Raw genomic sequence first — 6,739 nt, 5'->3', positions numbered from 1 at the left:
GCGCTGCAGAGATACAACGGAGACCGCAAGAATATGGCACCAATGAAATGTCATATGGAGCAGGGAAATGTTATCGTTGTGGCAGAACAACACACGACCAGAAGGATTGTTGGTTCAAGGACCAAGTGTGCAGACAGTGTGGAAAAGCAGGACACATAGCAAGAGTCTGCAGGTCAGGGAAGAAAACCAGCAGCAAGAAATCTCCACAGGAGAAGTACAAAAAGGTACATAAGGTGATGGACAGTAGTTCAGACGAACAGAAAAGTGATACAGACTCCGGAAGCAAGGAGCTGGGTTGTCTGAAACTACATAAGGTAATCAAAATGGAGGATCACCAGACTATCTGGGTCACGCTCAAGATAGACGGAGTCCAAGTGAAAATGGAATTGGACACAGGATCAGCCCTAACAGTCATAAACCGAAGGGACTACAAGCGACTATTCTCACATATACCCTTGAAAGCTACAGAGATTGTCTTGAAGACGTACACGGGGCAAAAAGTCTACCCCAAAGGAAAAATAAGGGTGAACGTGATATACAAAGGCCAGGAAATACCCAAAATGGACCTATATGTATTGCCAGATGGAGGACCACCACTACTACGACGTGAATGGATCCGAAAGATACAATTAGATTGGCATTCCTTACAGGCACTGAAGGTTGAGGCCAAAAAGGATGACGACGTCACACCTGGACGACTGTCAAAAATGCTAACTGACGCACAAGAAGTGTTCCAGGAGGGACTTGGAACACTAAAAGGCATAACAGCGATGATTAATATAGAGGAAAATGCAAGCCCAAAGTTTTTTAAGGCCAGACCGGTGCCTTATGCGATCCGACCAGCCGTCGAAGCAGAGCTGGAAGGGTTGGAACATTCAGGAGTACTGTCCAAAGTGGACTGGAGCGAGTGGGCTACACCCATCGTTCCTGTAATGAAGAGGTCGTTGAGTAATACGCCTGGGGAACCAAAGAGGGTCCGCATCAATGGGGATTTTAAGGTGACAGTGAACCCAATCCTTCACACGGTACAATATCCACTTCCACGGATTGAGGATATTTTTGCCTCGCTATCTGGAGGTAAACGCTTCACCAAGATTGATCTGGCCCAGGCGTACCTGCAAATGGAGGTAGAAAAAGCCTTGAAATAATACCTCACGATCAACACTCATAAAGGTCTCTACCAATACAACTGGCTGGTGTTCGGGATAGCATCGGCTCCGGCTATTTGGCAAAGGGCAATGAAACAAGTCCTGCAAGGGATTCCAGGAACCCAGTGTTATTTGGACGACATCCTGGTCACGGGCGGAAATGACATTGATCACCTCGCCAACCTGGAGAAGGTGCTCACTAGAATAAAGGAATATGGGCTACGAGCTAATCGCCACAAGTGCGAGTTTTTCCAGAAGCAGATCTCGTATTGTGGCGACGTTATTGATGAAGAGGGGTTACATAAGTCCCCTGAAAAGATTGAGGCAGTAGTCAAGGCTGCAGCACCGGAAAATGTGTCACAACTGAGGTCGTTCCTCGGGCTGGTGAACTACTACCATAAGTTCTTACCAAATTTGTCTACAGTATTACAACCACTGAAGACCCTACTGCAAACGTGGGTACCATAGAAGTGGAATGACGAATGTAAACGAGCTTTCCAGAAGTGCAAAGAATTGATCACATCATAAGAGGTGTTGGCCCATTTCAACCCAGCACTACCAATTCGGTTGGCGTGTGATGCATCACCCTATGGTATTGGAGCGGTGCTGTTGCACAAATTCCCAGACGGGTTGGAGAGGCCAGTAGCCTTTGCGTCTCGGTCACTAACCTCAGCCGAGCGCAGCTACGCCCAGATTGACAGGGAGGCCCTCAGCCTAGTATGGGGAGTATAAAAATTCAACCACTATCTGCATGGGCAGAAGTTCACCTTGCTGACTGACCACCAACCACTTGTCTCCATCTTTAATCCAACGAAGGGCGTTCCGGTGATGACTGCACAACGGCTACAAAGATGGTCCCTTTTTCTAGGGGCGAACCAATATGAAATAGAGTATAAGGGCACGAAACAGCATGGAAACGCTGATGGGCTATCATGCCTGCCACTGCCTACTGTGGAGGAAGCACCAGCAGTGGACCCTATCGAAATATTTTATTCGTCGATAATTGAACGATTGCCAGTAACTAACGTGGATATAGAGAAGGAGACCCGCAATGATCCGACACTGTCTCGGGTATATGATTTGACGGTGAAGGGATGGCCAACACACGGCGACTCACTGTTGCCAACATTCTCATCCAGAAGAGAACAGCTGTCAGTATGCCAGGGGACAGTGATGTGTGGATCCCAAGTGGTAATTCCATCCAAGTTAAGGGAGAGAGTGCTCAATGAGCTTCACGAAGGCCATCTGGGAGGGGTGAAAATGAAAAGCCTTGCTAGGGCTTATGTGTGGTGGCCGGGGATCGATCAGCAAATCGAGGACCTGACAAGGAGCTGCTCAGGATGCCAGAAGATCCAAAATGCACCACCACATGCCCCTCTACACCCATGGGAGTGGCCCTCCTCTCCATGGCAACGGGTGCATATTGATTTTGCTGGTCCATTCATGGACTCAATGTTCTTAATAGCAGTGGATGCACACTTGAAATGGCCTGAGGTGATTAAAATGTCCTCCACCACTACAGAGAAAACGATTGCAGTCCTACGGACCATATTTGCCAGGAACGGCTTGCCAGAGCAGATTTGCTCTGATAACGGACCACAGTTTGTGTCCGAAGAGTTTCGGAAATTTATGAAAAGGAATGGGGTAAGGCATTACACATCCGCCCCATATCATCCAGCCACAAATGGATTGGCTGAGAGGTTCGTACAAACCTTTAAAAAGTCTGTAAGAGCCATGTGCGATGACGACATTCCACTGCAGCATAAGCTGGACAATTTCCTGTTAGCCTACACAAATGCGACACATGCAGTCACCAACCAGACCCCGGCCATAATGTTCTTTAACGGAAGGTTGAGATCTCGTCTGGATTTGCTCAGACCAAATGTGCGAAGAAATGTTGAGGATAAGCAATTCCAGCACATCAATGAGAAGCCGACAAGGAGCTTCAATGTAGGACAACCAGTCTTGGTCCACGACTACCGAACAGAGAAATGGCAACCAGGAACGATATGCACACGGCAGGGGCCACTAATGTACACAGTGGATGTTGGGGAGTACATTGTGAGATGCCTTGTTGACCAGATCCTAGAGTCACAGGAACGAGTCAACCCCATGTCTCGCGTACCTGGTAATGAACCCGACATACAGGTAGCATCTACCCCAGAAACAGTAGCATCGGAAGCTTATGAACCAACCGACGACAGGGGGCCAGAATCGCCTCCGCACCAAGAGCAAGACACTCAGGAAAGGTGCTATCCAGAAAGGATCAGGAAGCCGCCCGAAAGACTGAATTTATAAATGGACTATTTTCAGTTAATGTTGCATGTTAAAAGTGTTAATTGTTAAATGAATGTTATGGTACTGTTAATCTAAAAGGGGAGGAATTGTAGTGTATGTACCTTTAAGAGAGAACTACTTTTACAGCTCCTGTATACTGTAGTACCGGCAGTGACCACACCTGTATATAAGCCTTGACCATGCCTCTGTACTGTAAGTCTTTAGACTACCCTCCTCCAGTAAACACCTGTTGATTGCTAATTTACAGCCTCCGTCTAGTCATTGGAAAACATCATACTTTAAGAATCACGGATTCAACAGGAGTCATTTCACCGGACAGGTGATGCAGAATACCCTTATGTTGCTAGGCATCGAGGGGAAGTGGCACGTGGCCCATAACCTACAGTCATCAGGGATTGTGGAAAGAATGAATAGGACCCTGAAGGAAAGGTTGAGGAAGGAGACGGTGGACTCGCCCCGTCAATGGGCTGAGGTCCTACCATTGATTCTGATGGGGATCCGGGCCAGCCAGTCGTAAAGCACAGGGTACTCCCCATATGAGCTAATGACTGGCAGAGTTATGCGGACCCCCACCCATGTACTATCCCCGGTGCTCACGGAAGGTCAGCTCAGGGAGGTAAACAGGGACAGGTTCGCCCGAAACCTCTTTGACCACCTTAAGCAGGTCCACGAGCAGTCAGCTGGGAACATGGGAAGGCAGCATCGGAGTAACCGATTGCTGCTCGAACCCCGAAAGCACCACGAGTGGGAGGTAGGAGATCAGGTCATGGTGAGGAACTATGCCCGATTAGGGAGTTTGGAGCCATTGTACATGGGGCCCTACAGCATTGTAGATAAAGCCAGCCCCATGGTATACACCGTTAAGATGCCCCGGCGTACCAAATGTTTTCATATTAACCAGTGCAAACTTTTTAAACCTGAAAGGGGAAAACAGCCAGTTGGGGTAAGGTCTGACGATAAAAATCCTCAGCCTGCAGCAGGAGCGAGTTCACAGACTGCAAAGGCAGGCGCTGTGGCTTGCTTAAAGGGAGGAACCATCCCGCACATCGATTGGGACACTCCCCCACTCTTCTGGGCTCCAGATGAGGAGGGACCTGAGGGTGAAGACCCCGCCCCTAACCCAGGTGTAGAGGAGGAGAGACCTGAGGGTGAAGACCCCGCCCCGGACCCAGTTTTGGCACCTGGGGGCGGAGATTCTCAGCCTGTAGCAACAGGCTGCAAAGAGTTACCTGCCCCTAGCCCAGGTTCAGGAGAGGTCAAGCCTAAGGGGGAAGATCCCCAGCCGACGGCAGTGGTAAGGCCACAGGTCGCACCAGAGGGGACAGCGGTTCGGGTTAAAGGCCCATCGGCCAAGAAAACCCCACCCGCCAAAGCCCCTCGAAGGTCCCCACGGACGCCCCAACCCAGGAAGCCATGGTCACCAGCTCCCCAGTTTAAAGGGGCAGCCTCCTGAGTCAGGGGGAAGTCAAAGGACAGAGGTCCCCAGCTAGACGCCATGGGCGGCGAGGGACCAACAGCGCAGAATGGTGCGGCCACGCCGGAGGAAGCGTTGGGCCACAGCCCAACCAGGAATTAGCCTGGCCACCCGGAGACGGGCAGCGGATGTACATAGTTTAGGTAATTTAATTTTTGGTTATTGTTAAGTTTAAGTATTTAGCTCAAGTTCGGGTGTTTTAGCTTAAGTTAAGAAAGGTGATAGGTAGTTTTAGATAAGTCATAATCTGCTAAGAGTGTGTATTTGAGTCGAGGCCGCAAGGCTCGACTATGCTTCACCCAAGCCAGAGAATCTCTTGGGGACCTGGCTGTATGTTTTGTATCTGTTGCAGAAAGACTGTCGGGATGAAGGGGATCATAATCCTACTCGCCCTGATGAGACTGAGCCTGGGAAAGAAGGGCGACGTAGAGGACTCTCACATCTATGGGTGCTCCGGAGATAGAGCACCTATAGCAACCGATGGAAGCAGCGAACGGGATGCAGAGGAGACCGCCATCTACGTCCACGAGGGAAGGTGGCCAGGATGGCTGGGGTCCAATTCGTCTCAGTACTCCAGCCTAACCGGATTCACATACGGGGAGGCCTCCCTCCTGTGCCCCAGGGTACGGGTCATTACCACAAGGGTCAGCGTCACCGTAGGAAAACATATATGTCTAACGTGCAAGGGACACATTCCTCTGGGTAGGTGGTGGTGGCTCAGAAAGCTGAGCAAAGATATGAGAAATCCCACAGTCGAGTGGGAACGGTCGGGGAACAATACCCACTGGACGTAACAGGGACTCACGGAGGATTAAGTGTGTGTTGGGACAAGTGGTGGGAGCTGGATCAAGGGATTTACATCTGTATGTGGGGGTCAGAGAGAGTCTGCCCCGCAGGCATATCCATTGTTTTCCACCGACAGTGGCGAGACACTGGGGGGGAGGATGAAGTGGGATACCAGCCGAAAGGTGTGTGCAGTCCCATTCTCCCCGATCCCAGTCAATGCCACTGAGCTTGTAACCCACCCCCGAAAGCCCCTGCCCATGGCGCAGGTGGTGAGGTTACCCAGGGAAGGGTGCCCCACCACCACCAAGGGACCAGGGAATGGGCTGGTTCTAGTGCCTACCGATCAGGCGCTATACCAGGGTTACACTACGCGGTAGCCTCCGTGATTTTAAATCTCACCGAGGTACATTTACCGGAGTGGTGCCCCAAGGAAACAGAGCAGCTATACCAGGCCCTATTAAAGGACATGTTCAGGAAGTTTTATGAGTTCGATTTCGTCCATGTGGACAAAACCGAACTGTACACCACACACCGCGAGTTTTTAGGTAATGCAAGGAGACAAAGAAGGGGAGTGTGGAATGATGTTTTTACTGCGTTTAACACTGGGTCCTCTGTCATTAACATTTTGAATGACATAGAGCTGCAGACCCAGATAAACGGTTTAAAAAGACAGTTAAGGAAGATATTAATGGATGAGAACAAAGTAGTGGGCTCGGAGTTGCATGAGGACCAGGCCATGACGGTCCATTTAAAGGAGATGATGGCGGAGTTGGAGAAGCACGCAAAGGCGGTAAATGCCCTCATAAGGGAGGACAGAAATGCTTCTGACCAGGCTGCGCAAAACGAGGTGTGCATGCTGTATGGGGCATGGTTGCTGGGCGAGGGCCGCAGTAATCTGGAGGATTTAAAAAATGGTTTCGTCCCCTCCTGGATCAGCAACAAACACCTCGCTGCCCTCCATCTATTTGAGAATGCATTAAGCCCGTGCCAACTCCGGCTAGCATCCGAAGCCTACCCAGTGCCAGTGGATTGT

The sequence above is a fragment of the Somniosus microcephalus genome, chromosome 8, assembly GCF_052327205.1.
Source record: "Somniosus microcephalus isolate GS21.2 chromosome 8, FLI_Smic_1.0, whole genome shotgun sequence".
Classification (NCBI taxonomy): Eukaryota; Metazoa; Chordata; class Chondrichthyes; order Squaliformes; family Somniosidae; genus Somniosus; species Somniosus microcephalus.
This window is presented reverse-complemented; position numbering follows the sequence as displayed.